Source organism: Branchiostoma lanceolatum, chromosome 3 (genome assembly GCF_035083965.1).
Source record: "Branchiostoma lanceolatum isolate klBraLanc5 chromosome 3, klBraLanc5.hap2, whole genome shotgun sequence".
NCBI classification, from domain to species: Eukaryota; Metazoa; Chordata; class Leptocardii; order Amphioxiformes; family Branchiostomatidae; genus Branchiostoma; species Branchiostoma lanceolatum.
In genome coordinates this window covers 31,469,425-31,483,825 of record NC_089724.1, presented here as the reverse complement: position 1 = coordinate 31,483,825, position 14,401 = coordinate 31,469,425, and the positions used below count along the sequence as shown (strand labels likewise).

At 44.1% G+C, this 14,401-nt stretch overlaps 1 protein-coding gene and 1 long non-coding RNA gene across 3 annotated transcripts in view; one reads left to right on the top strand and one right to left on the bottom strand.

Annotated features, from left to right (window-relative positions):
* The window catches only part of LOC136431416 (transcription factor COE3-like), a 93,074-nt gene extending 79,363 nt beyond the window's left edge, over window positions 1-13,711 (bottom strand). The window contains exon 1 of the mRNA XM_066422783.1: window positions 13,600-13,711. The gene's annotated coding sequence lies outside the window, so the exon portion shown is untranslated. The remainder of the gene's footprint in view (window positions 1-13,599) is intronic.
* Window positions 1-14,401, top strand: part of LOC136431422 (uncharacterized) — a 101,005-nt gene that overhangs the window by 11,766 nt on the left and 74,838 nt on the right. The window contains exon 3 of one of the 2 annotated variants that reach the window (XR_010755053.1): window positions 8,587-13,844. This is a non-coding gene — a long non-coding RNA (uncharacterized lncRNA). Of the gene's footprint in view, window positions 1-5,885; window positions 13,845-14,401 lie in introns of both variants that reach the window. The other variant, XR_010755052.1, reaches the window with a different exon arrangement.

Genomic DNA, 14,401 nt, shown 5'->3' with positions numbered 1-14,401 from the left:
CTACTAAACACCAACTTACCTGTTGGACACATTGTCACCTAAATACTTTGGCAATTAACAACAAGTGAAGTACGGTTATGTATATTGAAGATTGGTATATTTGTAGTCAAGAAACATTGCTTTACAAAATTATTCTCCAAGCAGAGGTAAGGCCCAAGTTGTTTTGGACGTCTGGCTGGGGGACAAAAAGAAAACCTGACAAAATAGAAAGCCCGATAAAAATGCATAAAAAGACGTCCAAAACAAGCCGGAGCCTAACCTCTGCTTGGAGAGTATACATAAATGTCGCGACTTGCCTGTCCCAAGCGAGGGTGTGTGATAGAAGGGGTCAGGATTCAGACCGACCCAGAACCCATGTCTAAATGGAAAGGTGACTTCCACGCCGGCACAGGTGCCCCGGGCAGCATCTTCACGCCTGCGAATAGCGCACTAGCTTCACCCAGGGCACAAGGGGCAAGAAAAGCGAGCGGTCGACGCCATAGTTCGCCTTACACTGCCTTACAAGAAATACTCTGGTCTAAAAATGTTCACGGTTTTCGCGGTAACCTCTTTACGCAAAAAATACTAGTTCTGCCTTTTTCTAATCTCCAAGCAGATCTAACGGTTGCAAAGACCGTATCCAACTGGCAAAAGGAGTTTTTGTTGCAAAAAAAGTCCCTTTGCCAGTTGGATACGGTCTTTGCAACCGCTAGATTGGATACGGTATTTGCAACCATTATATCTGCTTGGAGGTTATCTTTAGCCCGCCCACCACATTGTTTCAACAGCGAATACTCCATTTTTTCCATACCGCGAAATCAAATCACTGCGAACTTAGGTCTACCGAACATTCAACAGAAAAGTGCTCACTCCAATTTAGCATTTGTTAGGTAATGACATAGTTAAAATCACGATGATTTATATTGATTATGAACAAATCCTAAAATTTCAATTTAGATATTCTGTTCCTTTACTACTGATATAACTGAAAAGCGAGAACTTTAAATTATTCAATGTTAGCTTGTATATCTACTTTGAACATGATTTGTTGTGGCTATTAACATACATTGTCAGTTCGCTACAGTACTTTTCGCTACATGGCAAGTCGTTTAGCTACATGGCACAAAGTTCTTTCGCTACATGGTACAAGTTGTTTCGCTACGTGGTACAAGATGTTTCGCTACATTTGAATGTTATTTCGCTAGATAGTTACAGTAGAAATAATTTTACTGCAAACACTTATGTATTGTCAATGATTGGAATCGGACATCCGCGGAAAATTTTTCGGCCGCATGAAGGTGTGAGCCCGATGATTTTCATACGGAGGGTGGTCACGTTTCATACAGCGTGAGTAGGGATTCAAGAAGAAATCAACTTATTTCAAATACGCGTGCACTTTACGTACGAATTTTCTGAGCGAGAGGATTGTGATACGCGACCATACATGTGTTTCGTAGTGAAAAGGAGTAGTGTTTGCAGGCGAACTAGGCCCACAATTTTTACATGGGTTTCCGCGGGCGCCCGCGCTATAAATCTGCCTTGGCGGGCGAGTATCACTCACTTTACCGCAGAGGTACCGGGGAGCCCCCGATGGTATGGATACCAGGTAAGATAAGCGTAGTGCTATTTCTGCCAGCTTGTATTTTTAGCCGCCCCGAAGAAGCCTCCACCAGGGCTTTAGACTTAGGCAAAAAAAAGGAATAAGTGACCGGGAGAGTCAGTCTGCGGGTAAGTTAACATTTCCCTACCCTGGCAGCCGGGGCCCCAAGCGATATTCCGCGGCGAATCCAGCTCGCCTTACCCGGGGCATGTGTTTGAAGTAAAACCATTTCTAATGTTACTAGTCTATCTAGAGAAATAACATTCAAATGTAGCGAAAGAACTAACCATGTAGCGAAACAACTTGTACCATGTAGCGAAAGAAGTTTGTGCCATGTAGCGAAACAACTTATGCCATGTAGCGAAATGACTGTGGCAAAACTGACGCTGAAGCGAAACAACCGGTTACCCTTGAGGTTAGGTTGAAACCAGTAGGTTCCTTGGTTTCAAGAGTAGTTTTCTCGTGGTCGGGGATAGTGGCAAACTAAGAATGTATTTTGAATACGTAAATATTCATTATAGAACAAGTGGGTAAATTCGTCTTCCTTTAGAAGTAAAATCCAACAAAACTAGCTTGATGTATATTTTAGTATGTAGTATAACATAGAAAATAGTATATAATCTATCATTCTTATATCTATATTACATGTATTTGCAACTAGCCCTATTGCATGTACTTGCGATAAACTCATACGAATAATAGCGTTCATTCTAACTCAAAGAGGTTATAGTCATAACCTATTTGTTCAACTCAAGGTACCCGAATCCACCAAGAGAACGTTAATACGTGTAAAATATTTTCATCCCAAAGTGAGTCATGGTGCGTGTTTATCAATGTGTGTAGAAGGACGGAACACGCAACCACCTTAGAAAAAAAAACGCAAAGGTCCTCGACTAGGAGCTCGCGTGAGTGGCACTCGGGTGCACATATGATTACATCCCTATTTCCTCGCTTTCCTGTTTCGAGAGAAACCGCCCATGCACTTTTCTGCGTAGCAGCTGAAAGAACACTGAAAGCTCATGCGAAGCGGCATTTCCTAGGGATCCATTCGCTCAAGCGTACCTTCATGCTAACTCTGCCGGTAAAAGTTGGGGCATGGAAGCTTTTAACTTTATGCTTCTTGCTTAATGAGCGCAAAGTCGAGAGCGCACCCATTAGCACGCTCGTTTGCCGTTTTCTGAGCTGCAATAACCCCCTAATGCTCTCAGGAAATGGCAACAACGTGCCGAGGACCTCTAGGGAGAGGACCCCTCGGGGACTCAATTCTGCCGCTATTGTTGGGATATTTCTCCTCACTCCAAGCCGCCCCCCACGAGACAACCTCCGCCATTCGAACAAAGCTTTGAGAAAAAAACGAACTATCGTCCGAATATAGTACTTTTATTCTATTACGACCTCTTGATTACAAGTGGCCTTTTCAATCGACTTTAGATCGCAACCGCACGACTCAACTTCTTTTTCTTTTTTAGTTATTGAGTACGGCCAAGTGCGCTCACCAAATAATAAGATAAGTCATCCCAATTTGAACAAGGCTGCTAAATGGAGAGCTTGGCGTACCGCTGCACAGCAGGCCCAGGCTTCCGCGCAAGGTCGTATTAATTGGACAGTCGGGAGGCTTTGTCGCTGGCTGGAACAAACGCACCTTTCGATTATTAAGGGGGCTTTGCTTGGAGTACAGAGAGCGTGAATTTTATGAGAAACCAAAGCAACAACATGCTTTTTGCAGTAGTATTTCAATTACAGTCCCTCCCTTCGCGTATCTGCTCTCCAGATCGGTATTGTTTACCTTTTACCACCATGAAATGTGCGTGATCCTTCAACATACCTAATACGAGGCGAGAAGGGGGCACACTTGTACTGAGACGTGCGGCAAATTGAAAACCAATGGTGCCGAGCACTGGGTATACTGAGGGGACAGTTTTTAAGGTCCATCGAACGCCGATCTTGACGTGGGGGAATGAATAAAAGCAGACTGGCTGAAAGAGGGCCAGTCAGTTTTGGCGACAGTTACAGCTTAAGAATTAATACTTTTCTAAGGATGTTCGGATGTTTTTGGGTGTTATGTTATCGAAGTAACGGTACTAACGGCACATTGTAAGTTTTTTTTTTTTTGCACTTTACATCCCTCATCTTACGTTTCGATCAGAGGTTGCTAAATCATCATCATCATCATCCGCTGGTCTCTGTATCTGCAGTCGTTGAAACGATATTATTATATAGCCCGATAGTATTCACTCACTCACTCATAGGAATCATACGCGTCCTCCCGTAACTTTGCACAAGATCTAACACTTAGCAACATGAATCACCACTCCCAGCCTTCTCAAGTCATCGTCTAGAAATGTGTTCATCTAAAAACAAATCGGAAAAGAAGTGCAACATTTATTGTCTCCATTTGCAAATTATTTCTTCGCATTCTTCGTATTCTATACAATTGCTTCCAACACCTTGCGGGTTTGTTAGATTTTGTGTGCGCGCGCGGGCGCGTGTGTTTATGTGCGTGTTTGTGTATGTATGGGTGTTTGTATGGGGGGGGGAGGGGCGTACGCGCGCGAATCCCAAAAAAGGAACAAGAGAACAAAATTGTAATCTATCAGAAAATGGAAGGTAGGCAAACCTTCAAAAACATAACCTCAATGTTTGATTACTATGTCACATCCGTGTAATCATCTATTCTGAGTGGCACGGACTTTTATTTTCTTTGATTTCGAATATAATAACTACCGCTAAAACTGAAGGACCACGGGCGAGAGTATCCTACGAAGCATATGTACTTCAGCTGAGAATCTAATGTTTTTGTTTTTGTTCGGTTCACTTCTCCTAGTTATCTAAGATAAGTTCCAAGTTTCAATAGAAACACTGACACAGTGACAGCATAGCGGAAGTGAGCTTCTTTCTCAGAACAGATCATCAGAAAGGACATCATCCTAAAGAAATCTTGGAAAGTTCAGCTATCTCATAATCGAACCCTATTACACTTCTATCAAAGGATTAGCAAAGTTTGACTGAACATTTTCCTGGTCTTGCTTGGCGTCTAGATCGCAGACTTTCCGCAAGTAAATTGTCAGACGATTTGTCTTGGTTTCGGTACTTGTGTGCCACTGCTATTGTATGCTATTGTATGGTCTTCACGATACGCAGTTCCAGTTTCATTGCCCGAACCATTGAGCGAAACAGACGGCCAAACAGTTGAATTTGTCCGGGTTGACCTACAGTGTCCACTGGCCAGACAACATTGTGTGTGGTCAACGGACTCATTCTACTTGCTAGCTACTGTGCCTTAGGTCAGCCATTGAGATATTGTAGAAGGCTGTAATACATGTTTTTGTGTTCAGAATGTTATGGTCAGGAAAAAGACCGCACAATGCAAATTGCTTGTTTGATAACTTCTACAATCTCTGCTCGGAATACAATTTCCCCGCCTATTAGAATCGAGAGCTTTTATAACTTTCATTTTTGTTCAGTAATAGAATTCAGACAAGCATTTATTTTAATTGGAAAGACGGAATTTTTCACTGTTTCGCTTCAGCATCTACAGCACAGCCGAAAGTTCATTAGGAAACAGAACAACAAAGAAGACTTACAAATCCGTACAAATAAGTATCCTTAAAACATAGGAATGTGGTCATCATGTGACACGTACCGACAGCATACTTTTACCAAACATTTTAAAGTACAAGTCCTATATTTTCCCATTGGTAAAGAATATACTGGGAGACTGCTAAGAGCTGCTCAGTTTATAAAGCAATAGAAAGTTCAACTTCCGCCAGTTTACTACGAACATTTTTTATAATAATCATCTTAGCTTGATACAGCAGTACGGTACGACAATACTTTTCATCGTGTTTTCGGCATATACTTTGGTTATGTACCTGAACAATATTAAAGCACAGCTACAGCTACAGGTACAGCGGTTTAAGTAAAGGTCCGGACCTGTAACTGTACCTAAAAAGTATGGTCAATTATCTGTAAGTTATACGTACAGCCAATTGTCTTTCTTAGCCATAGATTGTCATTTTTTCATGCAAAATTATAAAAATTGTCATCTTTCAGATCGGACTTGCTTATCTTTAGTCTAAAAAAGTGCTTTAGCTTGTTCAGGTACAGGTACACCAAATATCCAAGTCCGTACCTGCACCTAAACAATTTTACAGGTACAGGTATCAGGTGCCCAGCCCTAGCACATACATACAAATGATAACGTGAAAAATGTCCAATGCGGCACATGGCGTAGTAATAGATGTTCATTCAACTTTCATTCATTCAACTTTCGGCATTCATTCATTCATTCATTCTTCCTTTGCAGGCTCATGAGGGGATATGACATTGATGAGCTACAAAAGCTCACTTGTGATGACCAGGATCGCCTTTTTATCACCGAGATCTGAAGTGGTGCCCATAGCCACACTAGATGCTGTAAACCGATTATCTAGGGTACAAAACTCCTGGTGATTCCCAACCTGACGAACTGTTCAGCCCAACTGCATAATTGCATATCAAATTTCCTTTGATTACTTGACTAAGTTAACATTCTTATTTGAACTTAACTTTGTCTTTGCATTGTTATTCATTGATTGTGCCGTTATGCTTGATTAATCATGTTTGTATTGTCAATATTATTATTGTAAGCAGCTGCTACCGGCTAATGCTGGCTGGCTAGTATGATGTCTTATTATATTCCTACTACAAAGACAAATACATGTACAGGTACATGCACGCAGCCAAAATGTTTTAATTTCTCGTCACCGACAGACTTAGGTCGATACCTCGGTGATTAATTGTATTTCTTCACACTTTGGATTTAGAATTACAACATATAAAAACATAATTCCACAACGAAAGAGTTTCATTATCATTATTCATTACAAATAGCCAGCGCTATTAGCCGGTTTAAATGAGACACTAAAGATGACATGAAGACGTTCTGGCCATTACTTAAGACGATTCTGCCACTGTCTGAACGCCAATAGTACTAAGTAAGATGAGATCTTCGACTGTTTTGTCTCCCCTTTACTGCATTGCCGACAGCCCATCCATACCCTCATCTGCTGACTCGTCATTATGATACTCTCCAAATTTGACAATCAGCAAAAACTGGTAGCAGAAATCATCGACTAGACGCCTCCCTTCCTGTGCGCTCCATCCCCGCATGGCTCCCCGGGGGTGCCCGCTAATTACCTGTATGGATATTGCATGGGTTTGGTCTGACCGCCGCAGATCGAAGATTCAAAATTGATGAGAGAGGTGTCTATCAGAGATGGCGTGAAATTTCATTTTCGATCTGGTAATGCGATAGGCAGTATCTGGAAAGCAGTCCTGATGGAGATGACTACGGTGTCCAATCGACACAGGCGCACCAACATTGTCCCTAAACGTTCCCAAGTGAAATGAATAAACTAGCTCTCTGGTCCTTCAACCACAGTGTTAAGGGGCCTGTTTCCTTAAGAAAATTATCTAGCTTCTACTGACTGCCTCCGTGTTGAAGACATTGACTCGGTATGTATTCCAGAGCAAAACTACACATGTTTGCAAGTCTATTGAATTCGAAATGACGTGCATGTCAAAATACACCGCGTAAACCTTCCTATTGTATTCCTTTTTTTGGGGCTGAATGGCAGAAACCACAGTAAGGCGATCATCAGTGCCTTCTCTTGTTATTTGTACTCATTGTCGCAAACTTTCTTTCTACCATTGTTGACGCAAAACGGCACCAGAGGCGTTTTTGTTTTGACCGTGATCCAGAGAGAGAGAGATCCGTTATGCAAACGTTACAATATCCAGCCTCGTGTTTAACCGTCGTGGAGGACTAGATAATAATCCTTTATTATGTTGATGAAAGTTAGACATCCAGGTAGTAAGATACGCCAAAAATAATTACTCAAGCAACTGGATAAAGTTTTGAAACAGTCAGACGTTTCAGACAGCATCCACTGTCTTTCGTCAGTGATATTTTTGGCGTAATCCTTTATTATTCTACATCATAGCTAGCAATACAAGCATCGCATTTTACAAGTTGTACCACTTGACTACCTGGTAGAGAGATAGGAGGAAGATGTTGAGGGGAAAAACTGCAAGCAATTGAGAGCGAAAAAAGAAAGTTTCTGTAACTCTTCACTCAGTACACAACAGGTGCTCTCGCCAAGCGGGACGTACCAAACTACCTCACCCAGAAAGAAGCCGCTAATTACGCCATAGATATTTCATGCTCTGGTCAAAGACCACAGGATCGAAAATCTAATATTGATGAGAGAGAGGTGACTATCTGCAGTGGCGTGAAATTTCATTTTCGATCAGGCAATCCGAAACCTCTTACGGTGAGCGCGTTTGGGGCGAGACGGTTTGGCTTCGTACTTTTCTTCTCTCTCAAGCCGGGACAGCGGGTGGCTCTCGCAGTGGGCGATGTCTGTAAGAGCACTGTCATTGACAAGCCTGTGTGCTAAGGCCAACATGCCTACATGGTTAGGGTTCACTCTTTGACAGCTTTAAATGCTCTTTCACCATTCAAATGATACAAAAATCATTTCTCAACTAGTCAAGGGGCAGCAGTGTTTCCTACCACGGACAGACACCTGTTCCTGGTACGGAAGTGCCCCACGTGTAGACGAAGCGGGGATCGAAGATCTAAAATTGATGGGACGGGCGTCTCTCGGCGATAGCGTGAAATTCCGTTTGGGAAATTTCATTACCGGCGTAATCTAAGATAGCAAACCGTGGCAGAACGGAGGATACCCGTGAAAACAAGGGAACAGTCCATTCTTTGTGTCCGCTAGCCAGGCCGGGTGGGAAAGTCAGGGTTCCCGGTCCATGTGGCGCTCATCCCAAATCTTCAATCCCCGGTTGTTGTTTTCTCGACACTCAAATATCTCCCAACTCTCTGGTGTTCTTCAACCGCTGTATCTACATGACTACATAAAGAACAGTAGCAATATTAATAGATTCTGTTTCCGGTACTTGTAGTTTCTGTTTTAATTTGATCTCTAACATGAGTTGCTTATTCATCTTGACAGGCCTGTGTACCGCCCTTGTGTCTGTTCCGTAGTCGGAGATGGTCACCGGTGTGATGGATGGATTTGTAGCGGAGTTCCCTGACCCGGAACCCACCTCCACACCCCTGCCACCCCCCTGCTCCCTTCCATTGACCGGGTCTTCCATAATAGTAACGGATGGCCGCTTCGAGTCTACCTACCGGTGGAGAAGGATTGCACGGTGGAAAACGTGCTGATCTTTGCCTGAAGATTGGCTGCTCTGACCAACTTCTGTGAATGTGCATCTTTCACTGTATTTTCCTTCAATAAAACCTTCATTTGTACCTCGCCAAGGTGGATATCGATCGTTCATCCATGGATTTCGGTGTTACATGTTTTCTCCCAACGACTACCTTCTCAACGCACGACTTCGCAACAGTCATGAGATAGCCCAGGTTATAACCATTCATGTAGGCAGCATAGACTCTGTCATCACCTGAACTGTTATGCATTTTCTCTTTTTGACAACGGGAAAACACCCACACGTTTACACAAGTACAGAACTTTTCACCAGAACTCTGGACACCGGCAAGTTCATGTAACCAATTATTTGATTATTCTTCTTAGACACGTTACACCATTCTTCGTGTCAGCAACTCTCCTACAACAAATTACAAAAGCACAACATATCTGTGTGCAGTTGGTTTTTAGAATGATGTTTAATTACAATTTCTCTACAACCGTATGTTTTACAGCGGAATACAATACGCTACTTGCAGGTACGGGCTCCGTACACGGTTTGTATCTCCGCCGTCTCGTGCTGTCGGTCGTCCCAAGTCATTTTTCATCATTTGGCGATGAAAAGATGCGTATGTATCCATCTGATCACCAGAGTCCCGTTCACAGCCCCCATACGTACGGGTTAACCTTGTTATTTAGCCAACCCTGCCCCGTGGGGACGATCATGTATTGTTGAAGGCGGCCAAATATCTGAGCAGCGGATCCCACAAATCACGACGGCGCTCCGGGCAGGGACCAGGCCGGCTTTCAGACGGCATCAACAGATCGGGAACTAGCTAGAGCGGCGGGCGGGTAGCACAGCACCGGCGCTGCCTGGAGTGTGTCGGGTTCTATCAGCCACAAAACCACTGCGGAGATTTCCATCTTGTATTGTTTCACGATGTCAAGCGAACCTGCGGACGTGGGTCACCTATATTTCTTCCCGACAGTGTTTCCTGGGACTTTCCTTGCCGGTAGCTAACGATATGTCTCTGTCAGTTTTCGGACGTAAACACACCGGTTTGCCGTTTGGTGATGGTGACCCTACCTGAGCACTGGTCGATCAGCGGTTAGAAAGCGAAACGACCGGGAAATCAAAGGGGGCATGCTGTCAAATACTCTCCACGTGCTCGCTCGCGATGATGACTGGGCGATATGTGACGGTTCTTAAATTGCATGATAAAGAATTCCCAGTCCCCCCAATGGGTGCCCTAGTGTTGTCGACCTGTAGGATCGACATACAGCTAGAACAGAAACCAAGCCAAACCCCTGGGAATGTTTGTAAACCAGGGATTCTGCTACTCTGCCATGTCCAACCATCAAGGAAAGGAACACGCTGTGGCGACATAAAGATCCGCACACATTTGTTCGTGAGTGTTTCATTCTTTATCCAATGCCCTCCAAACGACGTGCACTTAGACGGGTACATTTCAAATGACATTAGACCGGGAAAGTGTTCGCGAATCGTGAGGGGGCTAGATTTGTCATTTCAAAATCCGCAATAGTTTAGTTAAGTTACCCGCATATTATAAAAATGCACGTAAATTTACGTATTGAAACGTTGACTGCGTAGAACAAGTCATCTTGTTCGCAAACAAGGTTTAAGGCAGACAAGTTGTTATTACAGGTTTTAGCATTTAGGAAAGTCAGACTATATATATGAAACACACATGAACAATTTCAACACAAAGGCACCTGTTCTAGTGGTATTGTTGGGAGTTGAAATCGTATATCACTATATGACCGAGTCCACAATGGATCGAAACCCACAAGAAAAGACACATGTCGTACAAAGCCACTGACACGGGGCCGTTCTATAAAGGTGGTCTCTATCTCTTTGTCATTACGTGAAAGGTCGTAATTGAAGTTGTCATGCCGCGTGTTACATAATGGTGGGACGGTGACCAGGTGCAGCCAAGCGGGCAGGCAGCATGCACCATATGTACAGCACCGAGCGGGCCGGAACAAACCTAGCCTGGATGCCAGACTGTTTCCCGCCAACTCCTCGGCTCTGGGGCCAACACGTTCCCGAAGAAAAGTCTAAAACAGGCCCCCTCTGAGGTAGACCCTGAGAAACACGATAGAGGTTATAGAGATCGGGGGTCTGGCATCCACGCTAGCACAGAGCGCACAACGCGCGCGCACGGCAAACTATTCTAACACATTCAGTTAGAGTAAACATTTTACATAGGTTTAATAGAAATCGTACCATAAGAGCGCACTCTCTAACTTTTAAAGAAAGATTGACTTATGTTGTAATTGTTCTTCAGCCAAGAAAGGATGAGATAGTATTAATCACTTAATATTTCCCTAACGCATGCTCTCTCTTATCTTTTGACACAAAATGGAACAATGAGTTCAAGGGAATAAATAGTTCCTTCCTATGAGAGATTCTCCCATCTTTGAGGCTTTGAAATTCCTCCTCGGAGGACCCGTCTTTCTGTGGTCCACGCTGACAGAGGAAATGCCAACGATTTTTCTTCCTTTCAATTCAAAAATCCTGCTCTTGTCGAGCGAGCCATGCTCATCTCCACTGGGAAAGTCGGAAAGGGAAAATCGCAAACAGAGGTTTTAAATTTTAACGTCTTCCGCAATTACCTCAATGACTTTCGTGTTATCGCAACAATGCACTTTCTCGGCATAGAAAGGGAAATGTAATGTAATATATGACATGCTTATTTGACTCCAGGCGAAATACGAAGTCTTGAAAAGCTCGACATTTACCCCCATCAAAATCCTTCCCTATCAACTCGCAGAGCTCTCCGCAGAAGCAGAAAGTTGTCGCCTCAAGGCAAAAACCTGCGTGATACAGACAACGGAGCTCCCGCAATGGCATTCAACAATGGGGGGTTCGGCCTGTAACCCTCTGATACACACACCCGGGGAGCATTCCTCTTTTGCGCTCTAAACCTGCACCTGTTCGAGTTGCAAGTTTGAACACGTCAGCATCCTTCTCGCTCAACTTTTGCTAAATGTTATTGAAAGTCAGGGTCTCAACCCGATCTCTGGCGCTATGCTATCATTAAATGCAATTGTTTGCGACACTACCTTCCGTTTTGTAAGAATTGTTAAAATCGCATTTCGTCTTTGTTTCAAACGACATCCACTTCTACAGTGGTAAGGAAGAGAAATTTAATAAGAGTCCCCATTTCTAACCTCAACCGTTTGTTAAAGTCTGTTGGAAAACAAAAGATTGTTATTTTGAAGTTATTGATATTGGGCTTCAGAAAGTTTCGCCTGTAATCTGGCAAAGCAGCCATTTATTATCCAATCAATAACATAAGTGGTAGGATAGGGAGCTAAATATTGCCCACCGCGTGCAGTTAGTTATCTGAATTTGCAGTTCTCGCTTCTACATAATTAAACATAGAGTTTGTTAGATCAATTGTAGAGGATATTGTGGTCTTGTCGTGCCAGGAAATATTCAGATAGGAGGGAATGGAGGGTATGAAGCCTGTAGTATCATTCCGTAAATCCGGGCCTTTCAGGAATAATTGCCGTGTTTACTTTGGGCTTATCAGAGTGCGGGGTAGAGCCGGCGGCGCGCGTGCACGGAGTCGGGCACTGCTCGGAGATTTACCGGGCGGTAGTATGTCTTCGTCCTGGTTAATGGTGTGATAATTGTGGGGTTGTGCCGGTCCACCCACCACCACCATATGTCACACCGCCTTCCCCACCGCATCGTACACTAGCCATCAATTTCATCATTTCAACAGCGGTCAGGTAGAAATAGACAGAGAGAGAGAGAGAAACTGGGGGAGAGAAGCTCTTGGGTAATTCTAGTTGTTCAAGGATTGAATGGTGTGTGTGTGTGTGTGTGTGTGTGTACATTTTGGACATCTGCCTTATCTACATAGAGCTTCATTCTTCTATTTTGCATGAAAATGTGCACGGTGCGCCCGGGCTTCTCTGTCCGGCCGCTGGGATGGGGTTCCATTCTCCCATCACCACCCGGTAACCTTGACTTCAGCGGACAGATGGCAGAGCCTAGTCCACGATCTCGCCCTGTATTAAAACCAGTATGTAGTTGCCTGCGCGTATGAGGTATTTCCTACCGTACCTGTTGTTTGAACATTGGGGAATACACAGACTCTGATCCAATAGTAAATAATACAAGAATCATCAAATCAAATCTTTAAAAGGGCAACTCTCAATGTCGACGCTCGGTGTTTTTATTCCGCTGTAACGGTACCACGACTTACTCTGTGAAACATATCAGCGGAGATCAGAGAATAATACCTCCTACACGAAAAGTCCCAATTCGGTCGCTTCGCTTCCCGAAATTTCACTCCCCTCCGAGCTTGTGAAATAATGTGCGCACTGGCTTTGTGCAAGGACCGGATTCGGTGGGTAATTACATGAAAAAGAATGGGATTTTCCTCGCGTGAGGATAGGCAGCGACGAGGCACGCCACAGCGCCATTCTAGCTTTCGGCTATCATACCACGGAACAGCTAAAAAGGCATGGAAGATCATGGGAAAAGCGAAAACAAGGCAGCAACAACCCAACATCACCAGCCTCCCTCTTCGGGAATCCAAACCCTCCATGCGCAGTATTGCCCAGAGAGATGTTCCAATATTGTGAGTTCCATTTGGTGTAAATCAGTTCCTACATAGTCCCCACACACTCGTACCCGCTAGCATTCAGCCCTCTGTGTATACCCCCCTACTCCCAATCCGGTCTGACTCTCAGGTCTCAAACAACAGTGGAATTGGGAGTTTGCAGACAAATGATAGAACAATCAAAATGGAAACAATTGAATTATAGCTGGAAAACCTTTTCTGGTCTCGGCTGAGGTGCTCTAGTGTGGCTCTGCCTGACTGGCTTGCTGCGGTGTCTGGTCGCACCAGGGCTGTCACCACTACTTAAGCTGACGCCTTCCAGTTGAACCGCCAGTGAAACGAATACGGGGAGAACTGGTAGCAGAGACGGACGTAAAGGATGTCGAGGGCGACAACGCCGATGGCCACAGACCTTGAGCTCTCCGGACGGTACGGACAGGGCAGGACCAAGTGAAGAAGGTAAACTGTTGTCGTACGTAGTGTCTGTGCCACGAATAGTACGCCCGGGTCTGGCTAGGGTTGGGGCCGGAAATGCCCGGAACTGTGCGCGTTAACCTGCTCTTCTTGTCCAAACGTTATCCTGCAGTGATGAACCTACAGACCACTCTTAATGTCATGTCAACTGATGACCCCTCTTTTCATACGGCTTCGATCCTTTCGATCCAAACAGCCGACTAAAGCAGGAAAAGAAAACCGCAGGCAGGCTTTACATTATATCTTTATTGACAAGTTCATAAAATCATAATCAAGTTATTGAAAGGCCGTAACCACCCAATTCTCGCCTTACCCCCATGTGGGTTGGGCTAGCATCACCCTACCGCTGACACACACACATATATAATGTGCGCTACTACTCCTCCCTTCATTTCCATACGTCACACGCTTTTACGGCAATCCAGCGATTCAAAAAAAGTCTGGCTAGAAGTCAACATGCCTCATTACATATCTTAAATATCTCAACTAGCCTTTCTCTATACATTGTCATAGAAGAATCCATCTGAAAGTGGATTGGGTAT